This window comes from Mustelus asterias, unplaced genomic scaffold (assembly GCF_964213995.1).
Source record: "Mustelus asterias unplaced genomic scaffold, sMusAst1.hap1.1 HAP1_SCAFFOLD_533, whole genome shotgun sequence".
NCBI classification, from domain to species: Eukaryota; Metazoa; Chordata; class Chondrichthyes; order Carcharhiniformes; family Triakidae; genus Mustelus; species Mustelus asterias.
In genome coordinates, this window is record NW_027590484.1 from 187159 (window position 1) to 200659 (window position 13501).

Below are 13501 nucleotides of genomic sequence, written 5' to 3' on the forward strand. Positions count from 1 at the left end.
GTGCCAGAGACCCGGGTTTGATCCCCGGTTTGGGTCACTGCCTGTGCGCAGTCTGCACGTTCTCCCCGTGTCTGCATGGGTTTCCTCCGGGTGCTCCGGTTTCCTCCCACAGACCAGAAGACGTGCTGTTTAGTTGCATTGATCATGCTAAATCCTTCCTCAGTGTACCCGAACAGGCGCCGGAGTGTGGCAACTAGGGGATTTTCACCGTAACTTAATTGCACTGTGAATGTGAGCCTACTTGTTTCATGAATAAATAAGCTTTAGAAACGTGATCAGCCCTGTGTGCAAAGCAGAGAATGCCTGTCTTACACCATTGTATCAGTAACATTCTCAAAGGGGCCACACAGCGCCAGGGATCCTGGTTCAAATCCGGCCTCTGTGTGGAGTCCGCACATTCTCCCCGTGTCTGCATGTGTTTCCTCTGGGTGCTCCACTTTCCTCCCACAGTCCAAAGATGTGCAGGTTGGGTGCATTGGCCGTGCTAAAAATTGCCTGTTATTGTCAGGGTGGATGCGTGGGGTTACGGAAATAGAGCCTGGGTGGGGTTGTGGTCAGTACAGACTCATCATAAATTGTATCACAGAAACCCAACAGTGCAAAAGAGGCCATTCGGCCCATCGAGTCTGCACCAACAACAATCCCGCCCAGGCCCTATCCCCACAACCCCACGTAATTACCCCACCAACACCTCGAACCGACACATTCCGGGACACGAAGGGGAAATTTAGCCTATAATTCACCCCACTGACAGCCTGAATAAATTGCAATTATATTGTATCTTTAATGTAATGAAACAGACCGGAATGAAAAACATGAAACTTATTTCTGAACTGAATTTCTCATCACAATGAAACACTATTTTCATTGAAAATTGGGGATGAAGTGGAAATGATCGAGAGCTTCAGGTTTCTAGGTGTCCAGATCACCAACAACCTGCCCTGATCCCCCCACACCGATGCAAAAGTTAAGAAAACCCACCGGTGCCTCTACTTTCTCAGGAGGCTAAGGAAATTTGGCATGTCAGCTCCGACTCTCACCAACTTTTACAGATGCACCATAGAAAGCATTCTTTCTGGTTGTATCACAGCTTGGTCTGGCTTCTGCTCTGTCCAAGGCTGCAAGAAACTATAAAGGGTTGTGAACGAAGCCGAGTCCATCACTCAAACCAGCCTCCCACCCATTGACTCTGTCTACACTTCCCGCTGCCTCGGGAAAAGCAGCCGGCATAATCAAGGACCCCACACACCCCGGACATTCTCTCTTCCACCTTCTTCTGTCGGGAAAAAGATACAAAAGTCTGGGGTCACGGACCAACCGACTCAAGAACAGCTTCTTCCCTGCTGCCGTCAGACTTTTGAATGAACCTACCTTATATTCAGGTAGCCGCATACAACATATAATATATATATTATATAATACTGAATTATTATGTGAAGTTGATCCTTCTCTATACGGTAGCCATGACTGTAACACTACATTCTGCACTCTCTCCTTTCCTTCTCTATGAATGGTATGCTTTGTCCGTGTAGCGCGCAAGAAACAGTGTTTTTCACTGTATACTAACACATGTGACAATAATAAATCAAATCAAATCCAATCATTGCTCCTTCTCAGCGCCAGCATTGCAGTGTGTTGTTTGTTTTCTCACCTGTAATTGATTACTCTAATAGGTTGCTCTGCCGAGTCTCAGGAGTGTTTCTGCTGTTTATTAAAGAGAAGACATTCAGTGTGAGACCTCAGTCAATGGCCATGGTTTATGCCATAGACAGACACCATCGCTTCTCTCAGAAAACACACATCCACTATCGGTCAAGCTGGAGCCAGTTACTATCCTATTCTCGCTGCCATTGGAGTTCCTGGTCGGTGATTGCAACAGATTAAAATATGTTTATTCGTGTCACAAGCGGGCTTACATTACCACTACAATGAAGTTACTGTGAAAATCCCCTAGTCACCACACTCCGGTTCCTGTTCGTGTACACTGAGGGAAAATTTAGCATGGCCAATGCACCTAACCAGCACGTCTTTCAGACTGTGGGAGGAAACCAGAGGAAACCCACGCAGACATGGAGAGAACATGCAGACTCCACACAGGCAGTGACACAAGCCGGGAACCGAACCCGGGTCCCTCGCTCTGTGAGGCAGCAGTGCTAACCACTCCATCACCGGTAGACCCTAAATAGATTGGACATAACGTCTGCTATGAGGAAGCTTCCTCCCACCACCTCCTAACTTTGGAGAGAGTGAAGTTGCTTCCCCGCAGCAGAATACCTGGGCTGGTGGAACGGCAGTGGTTCCCTCCTGACCAGAGGGACGGCTCACGGGACCACAGACCCGACCAGCGTCTATAGCTGCTGAGGTGTGATGAGGGGTTGCCAGCGATTCGTCTTTGCTGGAATATTATTGTTCAACTTTATCAATCGGGGTATAGATTACAAAAACGTAGAGGTCATGATGGAGTTGTATAGGAGCGTTGGTTTGGCCACAGCTGGAGCACTGTGTGCAGTTCTGGTCGACACATTATAGGAAGGATGTGATTGCACTGGAGGTGGTGCAGAGGAGATTCCCCAAGATGCTGCCTGGGACGGAACATTTAAGCTATGAAGAGAGGTAGGATCGGTTTGGTTTGTTCTCTCTGGAGCAAAGACTGAGGGGTGACCTGATCGAGGTGTACAAGATTATGAAGGACATGGACAGGGTGGTGAGAGAGCAGCTGTTCCCCTGAGCTGAAGGGTCAGTTACGAGGAGGCAAAATTTAAAAATGAGGTGTGGGAGGTTTAGGTGGTATATTATGGACAGTCTTATTAAAATTCCAGTTGGTGAGAATAGTCTTATAAGCACTTTCATAGATAGAACACAGAACAGTGCAGCACAGAACAGGCCCTTCGGCCCACAATGTTGTGCCGAGCTTTATCTGAAACCAAGATCATAGAATCATAGAATCCCTGCAGTGCAGAAGGAGGTTATTTGGCCCATCGAGTCTGCACTGACCACATTCCTACCCAGGCCCTATCCCCATAACCCCACATATTTACCCTGCTACCCCCCTGTTAATTTCTTGTCAATTATCTCTTCCAGATGTTGATCGATCAAATTCCAGAAATAAGACTCAAGGCAAAACTGCTATCACAATATTCAAGGCAAACCACATGAATTCTGACACTCTTCCACTGCACTGTGGAAATCCAAAATATTCAGAAACAGGGGTGTATTTTGAAACATAAATCTTTCTTGGTTTCTGGATGGACTCTTCAAGTTTTACAACTTCACTCAGCAGAGTGCTAGTCACAGAATATCTCGTCACACAGCCTATATCGAGTCACAGAGCAATACAGCATGGAAACAGGCCCTTCGGCCCAAACAGTCCATGCTAACCATGGTGCCCTCCCAGTTGGTCCCAATTGCCCGCGTTCGGTCCATATCCCTCTAATCCTTTCCCTCTATCCAAATACTTTTTAAATGTTGCTATTGAACTTGCCTCAACCACTTTCTCTGGCAGCTCATTCCATACACACACCACCCTCCGTTTGAAGAAGTTGCCCCTCAGTTCCCTTTGAAATCTTTCCCCTCTCACCTCTATATATAATCATATAACTCAGCTCAGTGACTTTCCTTACATTTCCTCCTTCCCTCCCATCCCCCATTTCATTGTCTCTCGCACCTCTTTGAACTCCACTGTTCCAAGATATTAAGATCATCCAGTTTCGATCAGGAATGGCTGCCTCCCACTTCGGGTCAAACAAAATGTACTAAGGTCCCCTCATTACTGATGAAACCTTTCCAAGTGATAAGAATCTTTATCTATGATTCTATGAAAATCCCACAGAGTATCTGGAGTATTGTGTCCAGTTTTGGTCTCTTTATTTGAGGAAGGATGTTGCTGCATTGGAGGCAGTTCAGAGGAGGTTCACCAGATTGATTCTGGGGGTGAGAGGATTGACGTATGAGGAGAGATTAATCACTTTGGGCTTGTACTCACTGGAGTTCAGAGGGATGAGAGGGGATCTGATGGAGGTGTATAAAATTTTAAAAGGGATTGATAAAGTAACTGTAGACCAAATGTTTCCTCTTATGGGGCAATCTCGAACAAGAGGTCACAGAGTATAGGTTGAGAGGCGATAGATTTAAAACTGAGATGAGGAGGAACTACTTCTCGCAGAGAGGGTGGTGAATTTGTGGAACTCGCTGCCCCAGAGTGCGGGGGAGTCTGAATCATTGAATGGTTTCAAGAAGGAGATGGATATATTTCTAATAAAAAAGGGATTAGGGGATATGGGGAACAGGTGGGGAGGTGGATTTGAGACCAGGGAGAGATCAGCCATGATCTGATTGAATGACGGATCAGGCTCGAAGGGCTGAATTTGCCGACTTCTGCTCTTAATTCCTATGTTCCTATGTTATCGAGTCATTGAGGTTTACAGCATGGAAACAGGCCCTTCGGCCCAACGTGTCCGTGCCGCCAAGTTTTTACCTTTAAGCTCGTCCCAATTGCCCGCAATTGGTCCGTGTCTCTCTATACCCATCGTACCCATGTAACTGACTAAAGGCTTTTTAACGTACAAAATTGTACCCCCCTCTCCTACTGCCTCTGGCAGCTTGTTCCAGAAACTCACCACACTCTATGTGAAAGAATTCCCCCTCTGGACCCTTCTGAATCTTTATTTTGAGGATTCTGTATTCTGCATCTGTTTTCACAGTGGAACACGTCATTTCCATAGCAGGAATAGAGGATAACCAATGGACTTACTCATAAGAGCAAGGAGCTCTCAATATCTGGAGTGGAAGTATAAGTATAAGTCGAGGGAATTAAACCATATAACATCGCCAAAACTTAAAGCTGACTTTACTGCTCTGAAATAGATAACTGCTGATATAGTAAATGTGCTGTTTTTATTAATGTCACAAGTAGGCTTACATTAACACTGCAATGTAGTTACTGTGAAAATCCCCTAGTCCCCACACTCCAGCGCCTGTTTGGGTATGTGGTGGACTCTCAACTGCCCTCGAGCAAGTAGGGATGGGCAATAAATGGAGAGAACATGCAGATCCGCACAGACAGTGATCCAAGCCAGGAATCGAACCCGGGTCCCTGGCACTGTGAGGCAGCAGTGCTAACCACTGTACCACCGTGCTGCCCATTTCAGTTTACCACTCAAAGAACAAAGAACAGTGCAGCAAAGGAACAGGCCCTTCGGCCCTCCAAGCCTGCGCCGACCATAATGCCTGCCTAAACTAAAACCGTATGCACTTACAGAATCCGTATCCTTCCATTCCCATTCCATTCATGTATTCATCGAGATGCCCCTTAAATGCCGCTATCGTACCTGCTCCCACCACCTCCTCGGGCAGTGCGTTCCAGCCATTCACCACCCTCTGTGTAAAAAACCTGCCTCACAGATCTCCTCTGATCTTTTCCCCACGCACCTTTAACCTATGTCCCCTAGTACTTGACGTTTCTACCCGAGGAAAGACCCTCTGACTATCCACTCTGTCTATGCCACTCTTGGACAAGTTGTGGAGACAATATTTACAAATCACTGCAGCCTGTAGGGAGATTGAACTCACATCATTGGTAGTATACTGAATCACACCCTTGTCATGTAGGCAAGTGAGTTCACCGCCCTACACGATGGGGCCAGTTGATGTCATAGATTTGGATTACAACAATCCCATAGCATGCAGCACAAAGAGTCGAGGTGTCCGATTGTGGCTCAGGTTGACAGCCTGGATTGGATAGATAATTCATCAGCAGGCACGGAACAGTGAGTCGGGATACTGAAGCACATTCAGACTGGTTGGCTGTAACTTATGAAATATTGCAAAAATTTGTATTGGGGATGGAGCTGTTTATGTTTTTTTATTATTTGTTTGTGGTACATGGGCGTCGCTGGCTGGGCCAACATTTATTGCCCATCTCTACTTGCTCGAGGGCAGTTGAGAGTCCACCACATTGCTGCGGCTCTGGAGTCACATGTGAGCCAGACCGGGTCCGCACGGCAGATTTCCTTCCCTGAAGGTCATTAGTGAACCAGATGGGCTTTTCCGACAGTCGACAATGGTTTCATGGTCATCAGTAGATTCTTAATTCCAGATATTTTTTATTGCATTCAAATTCCATCGTCTGTCGTGGCGGGATTCGAACCCGGGTCCCTGGAACATTAACTGAGTTTCTGGATTAATAGTCTGGCGATAATACCACTCGGCCAATATATGTCAACAAAATAACTGAAGATGCTGGGAGTAAGCTACCAGATTTCCAATATGATTCTAAACTAATTGTGAATTAAAGCTATGAGGAGGATTCAAAGGGTCTGCACAGAGATATAGACAAAAGAACAGAATGGGGAACAAGTTGGCAGATGGAGGAATAAATTAAATTATTTAATTTTGTGATGATTTGTTTTGATTTGATTTTATTCTTGTCACATGTATTAGTATACAGTGAAAGGTATTGTTTCTTGCACACGAAACAGACAATGCATATTGCACAGTGGTGAGCAGCACAATGGCATGGTGGTTAGCACTGCTGCATCACAGCTCCAGAGAACTGGGTTTGATTCCCGGCTTGGACCACTGTCTGTGTGGAGTTTTCACATTCTCCCTGTCTGCGTGGGTTTCCTCCGGGTCTGGTTTCCTCCCAAAATCCAAAGGTGTGCGGGTTAGGTGCATTGGCAATGATAAATTGCCCCTTAGTGTCCTGGGATATGGAGGTTAGAGGGATTAGCAGGGTAAATATTTGGGACGATGGGGATAGGACCCGGGTGGGATTGTTGTCAATGCAGACTCGATGGGCCGAATGGCCTCTTTCTTCACTGTCGGGTTTCTATGATTCCAGGGAAAGGAGAGGGTGCTGAATGTTACAGTCATATCTAGGGTGGAGAGAAAGGTCAACTTAATGCGGGGTAGGTCCATTCAAAAGTCTGATGGCAGCAAGGAAGAGGCTGTTCTTGAGTTGGTTGGTACATGACCTCAGACGGAGGTCACCTGATGGAAGAAGGTGGGAGGGAGAATGCCCGGCGTGTGTGGGGTCCTTGATTATGCCGGCTGCTTTTCCGAGGCAGCGGGAAGTGTAGACAGAGTCAATGACTGGGAGGTGTGGATAGAGATGCGCAAAGAGACATATTTAGAATGTATATCTCTGTGAATGGAAAAGTACTGAAGGACCACAATCGATATGTCGATATATTATCCTGTGGATAGGGAGTCACTGAAATTCTGTATCTCGAGAGTAGATGTTTCCCTGTGGGTGGAGAGGCTGTTAGGGTGCAGGGAACTCATCAAGAAAGGTTGTCTTTAATAAAAATGTTAGTTTAAAAGTTTATTTATTAGTGTCACAAGTAGGCTTACATTAACATTGCAATGAAGTTACTGTGACATCTTAGCGTTCAACTGAACTCAACCGTCCAACCTGCTTTGAGCTCAGCTCAAGTCATGCCATGGAATGTAAAGCTGTATAAACTCGATCCGCTTGAAGCCAATGCAAAAACGGAACTGAACCACTGGATTCCATTCAACCCAAAATAATGCAACATTTAACAAGGCAAAACCATCATGTGGCCACCGGCATTTACTGGATGGTTTCAGAATGAGAAATGAGAAGGGAACCTGACGGACAAAGCATCGTCATGAATAACTCCCGTGCTATGATTTTTTTAGCTCCCATGTTTCACAGAATGGCGATGTTTAAAATGAGAAGGAACGTCTTTTTTTATTCCGCACGACATTATAAATAAGAGATTTTTCGGCCAGATTCCCCCGCTAAAACAGCAATGTCATGATGCTAATTTGCTGTCAGCTCAATGATGTGATGCACAGTGTAATGTTTCAGGAATGAATCTTCTGTTTTCTGATGAAGAACTAGTATACCTTACAATGAGGCTGCTTGAAATATTCAAATCCTGAAATAAAATGCAGTTTCCACGACAGTTTGGCTCATTGTTCTTCAAAGACTTTTACAAAAAGAAGTTTCAACAAATGCCGGAGGTCGAATGTCTCCTTAAGATTTTAAAAATGTTGATAGTTTACAATCGCACTCTGGTCTTCATTTCTCAGAAGGTGATGCTGCTCTAGTTGCTTCATGTGATATTCAGCTGCAATGAAGCTCGCAGGAAGTGAGTTGATGTCCTCTGCAATGATATCTTCGGTGTTACTGCTGATGCAACTACTGGATTGATGTTACATCAAGTGCTGAAGCAGATTCAAAGCACAAACAACAACCACGCCCCGAAAGACCAGCCAGGAAAGATCGTGTTTGTCTGGGGAGGAAAACAGAAATAATGTTTCAAATTCACTTCTGTGTTAAACATCAAATCACAGAATCCCTAGAGTGCAGGAGGAGGCTATTCGGCTTATCAAGTCTGCACTGACCACAATCCCACCCAGGCCCTATTCCCATAACCCCACATATCCCTGCTAATTCTCCTGACACGAGGGTCAATTTAGCATGGCCAATCAACCTAACCCACACATCTTTGGACTGTGGGAGGAAACCGGAGCACCCGGACGAAACCCACGCAGACACAGGGAGAATGTGCCAACTCCACACAGTCAGTGATGCGAGACCAGAATTGAACCCGGGTCTCTGGTGCTGTGAAGCAGCAGTGCTAACCACTGTGCCACCGTGCCGCCCCAGATAGTCCACATCTTTTCCCGAAGGTAGGGGACTCCAAAAGTAGAGGACATAGCTTTAAGGTGAGAGGGGAGAGATGCAAAAAGGCCCAGAGGGACCATTTTTTCACACAGAGGGCGGTGAATGTCTGGAAGAAGCTGCCAGAGGCAGTAGCAGAGGCGGATACAATTTTGTCTTTTAAGAAGCATTTAGACAGTTACATGGGTAAGATGGGTAGAGAGGGATATGGGCCAAATACAGGCAATTGGGAGTAGCTGAGTAGTTAAAAAAAGGTGGCATGGACCAGTTGGGCTGAAGGGCCTGTTTCCATGCTGTAAACCTCTCTGACTCTATGACATGGGGGACAACAGTCAGACTCCGCACAGACAGTAACCCAAGCCGGGAAGCGATCCCTGGTCTCTGACGCTGTGAGGGAGCAGCACTAACCACTGTGTCACCTCGTCTCAGACTATCTGATCTTATTATTGTTGGGTAAACAAATATAGAGAGAGAGAATGAATGATATGAATGAAAAGAGTTTCCATAGCTGGAATCGTGGTCTGTGTGGATGAGCAATCCAAATTAAGATGATTTGCAGAGATACAATTTAAAATTCACTTTGTTATATGACTGCATCATATAACCACGATTTTGCAAATTATGGGTCTGTGTGAATTATGGAAAAAGCTATTCGATTTCCCATTCATCTGGTTTTCTTGTCGAATTACCTTTCTTTTTACTGAGTTACCTTTTAGATCAACACTAAATCTCAGATCCCGGCAACAAGAAGGTCATTTATTCTTGTTTTCTTTTGAATATTAATGTCTCAAACGGATAAGTAGCGACCGTTTGGTAAATAAGACAACTGCAAATGACTTGCTGGGACTGAAAGGGCTTCACAAAATTGATGTGAGCTTAATTTTCAGCTTATCTGGATTTGATTTGATTTATTATTGTCACATTTATTCATATATAATGAAAAGTATTGTTTCTTGCGCGCTATACAGACAAAACATAGAGAAGGAAAGGAGGGAGTGCAGAATGTAGTGTCACAGTCATAGCTAGGGTGCAGAGAAAGATCAACTAAATGCGAGGTCAGTCAATTCAAAAGTCTGACGGCAGCAGAGAAGAAGCTGTTCTTTCGTCGATTGGTACGTGACCTCAGATTTTTGTACCTTTTTCCCGAAGAAAGAAGGTAGAAGAGAGAATGTCCGGGGTACGTGGGGTCCTTAATAATGCTGGATGCGTTGCCGAGACAGCGGGAAGTATAGACAGAGTCAATGGATGCGAGGCTGGTTTGCGTGATGGATTGGGCTACATTCAAAACCTTTTGTAGTTCCTTACAGTCTTGGGCAGAGCAGGAGACATACCAAGCTGTGACCCAACCAGAAATAATGCATCTGTAAAAGTTACTGTGCTTCGTAGCTGACATGCCAAATTTCCTCAGTCTTCTGAGAAAGTAAGAGGCGTTGGTGGGCTTTCTGAACTATAGTGTCGGCACGTGGGGATCAGGACAGGTTGTTGGTGTTCTGGACAACAAAAAATTCGCCGCTCTCACCTTGAGCCCGTGACCTCTCGTGATCGTCACCTCCGACCTGGGAAAAAGCTTCCCACTGTTCACCCTATCTATACCCTTCATAGTTTTGTACACCTCTATTAGGTCTCCCCTCATTCTCCGTCTTTCCAGGGAGAACAAGCCCGAGAGATCAAATAGGTTGGGACTTTTTTCCCTGGAGCGTAGAAGATTGGGGGGAGATTTGGTAGAGGTATATCAGATTTTGATGGGTATCGATAGAGTGAATGCAAGCAGGCTTTTTCTCTTGAGGCTCGGGGAGAAAAAAACCAAAGGGCATTGGTTAAGGGTGAAAGGAGAAAAGTTTAAAGGGAATATTAGGGGGAGCTTCTTCACGCAGAGAGTGGTGGGAGTGTGGAATGAGCTGCCGGATAAAGTGGTAAACTTTTAACATTTAAGAAAAACGTGGACGGGTTCATGGATGAGAGGGGTGTGGAGGGATATGGTCCAAGTGCAGGTCAGTGGGACTAGGCAAAAAATGGTTCGGCACAGACAAGAAGGGCCAAAAGGCCTGTTTCTGAGCTGTAATTTTCTAAGGTTCTATGCTTTACCAAATCTCCCCTCATAGCTAAGACCCTCCATACCAGGCAACATCCTGGTAAACCTTCTCTGCACTCTCTCTAAAGCCGCCACGTCCTTCTGGTAGTCCGGCGACCAGAACTGGATGCAGTACTCCAAATGTGGTCTAACCAGCGTTCTGTACAACTGCAACATCAGACTCCAGCTTTTATACTCTATACCCCGTCCTATCAAGGAAAGCATACCATATTCCTTCTTCACCACCTTCTCCACCTCTACTGCCACCTTCAAGGATTTATGGACTTGCACTCCGAGGTCCCTCTGTGTTTCTATACTCTTGATGGCTCTGCCATTTATTGTATACGTCCCCCTACATTTGTTCTTCCGCTGAGTGACAATGTTGCACGGCCAATGCATCTAACCAGCACGTCGGACGGACTGTGGGAGGAAACCAGAGCACCCGGAGGAAACCCATGGAGACACAGACATGGGGACAAAGCGGCACGGTGGCACAGTGGTTAGCAGTGCCGTCTCACAGCGCCAGGGACCCGTGTTCAATTCCAGCCTTGGGTCACTCTCTGTGCGGAGTCTAAATGTTCTCCCCCTGTCTGTATGGGTTTCCTCCAGGTGTTCCGCTTTCCTCCCACACGCCAAAGATGTCTGGGTTACGTGGATTGGCCATGCTAAATTACCCGAGTGTCAGGAGGACGAGCAGAATAGATATGTGGGGTTGCGGGGACAGGGTCTGTGTGGGATTGTGGTCGGTGCAGATGTGATGGGCTGCATGGCCTCCTTCTGCTGTGTAGGGATTCTATGACTATTCTATATCAACATGCAGATTCAGCACAGACATTGACCCAAGCCAGGAATCAAACCCAGGTCCCTGGCGCTGTGATGCAGCAGTGTTAACCACTCTGGGATAGCAGCATTTGATGCTCAGTTTGTGATAAATCTTTTAGAATGTGATTTATTGTTTACTGTATCAGACAGGTTCTGATTACATTGCAAGGTCTCAAGCGCCAGTGAATGACTGGGCCATACGGTGACACAATGATTAGCACTACTGCCTCACAGCGCAGGAACCCGGGTTCAATTCCCAACTTGGGTCACTGTCTGTGAGATGTCTGCACGTTCTCCCCGTGTCTGCGTGGGTGTCCTCCGGGTGCCCCAGCTTCCTCCCACACTCCAAAGATGTGCGGGTTAGGTGGATTGGCCATGCCTAAATTCCCCCTCAGTGCCAGGGGGCACTAGCAAGGGTAAATAGGGATTACCGGCATGGGGGCTGGGTGGGTTTGTGGTCAGTGCAGGCGTGAAGGGCCGAATAGACACCTTCTGCACTGCAATCGGCACGTCTTTCATACTGTGGGAGGAAACCGTAGCACCCGGACAAAACACACGCTGATATGGGGGAGAACATGCAAACTCCACACAGTGACCCAAGCCGGGAATCGAACCTGGGTCCCTGGCGCTGTGAGGTAGCAGTGCTGACCACTGTGCTGCCCCAATGAAGTCTCCAGTGATTTTGCACTCTATGTTTCAAGTATTCTCAAGCTTGAAACAAACTTTGTGAATTATTTTAGCGCTTAATCAATCACCTCACGAATTTATTGGAGGAGATGAATGGCAAAAAGTTCAATGAAGTTTGTTATCCTCACTGTAATATTTAGGGACATATCCTGATACAGAACAAACAGATTTATGTTAAGGTTTGCAGGAAATGATGTTGAAACGAACAATATTTGTGCATTGAGAGGCGTTCAGGTCTTCACATTTAAATATTAACTTTGGTCTTAAAAGAAAACATGTACCCGGATCATTCCAATGCAGATAAGATGCTCTGTCAGAGAGTCGGTGCAGACTCGATGGGCCGTAGGGCCTCCTTCTGCACTGCCGTGGGTTCGATGGTTCACGGGAATGCTGTGATCTTGGAATTCAGCATGTATAATGCACTCTTTATGATTCATCTCTTAGATTGTGACTCGCTTTTGCCAAGTGAATATGTGCTGGTCACATTGTAGTCTTTTCACACTCCAGTACCAGTCAATTAAAGGAAACTGAGTAGTTTACAGAGATTATGATGTCGTTTATAATTCTTCACTGTCTGTCTGAATGTTGTATAATCAATATTGTGTAATCAGTATTGTGTAAGCAATGTTGTGTAATCAATATTGTGCAAGAAATATTGTACAATCAGTATTGTGTAATTAATGTTGTGTAATCAAAGTTGTGTAATCAATATTGTTTAATCAATATTGTGTAATCAGTATTGTGTAATCAGTATTGTGTCATCAATATTCTGAATATTCCGGGGTACAAGTGTTTTAGGCGAGACAGAGGAGGGACCAAAAGAGGTGGGGGAGTAGCAGTATTAGTCAGAGAGCATATTACAGCGGTGCAGAGGGAGGACAATTCAGAGGGTTCGTGTAACGAGTCACTGTGGGTGGAGCTTAGAAACAGGCAGGGCATAGTCAGGATGTTGGGGGTATACTACAGGCCCCCCAACAGCCCAAGGGAAGTGGAAGAACGGATATGTCAGGAGATACTGGATAGGTGCAGGAAAAATAGGGTTGTTGTAGTGGGAGACTTCAATTTCCCTGGTATAGACTGGAAATCGCTTAGGGCTGGGAGTCTGAATGGGGAGGAATTTGTAAAATATGTACAGGAAGGTTCTTTGGAACAATGTGTAGATAGCCCGACGAGAGAGGGGCTATGCAGGACCTAGTACTGGGGAATGAGCCCGGTCAGGTCTTCAAAGTTTCGGTAGGGGAACATGTGGCAAATAGTGACCACAATTCTGT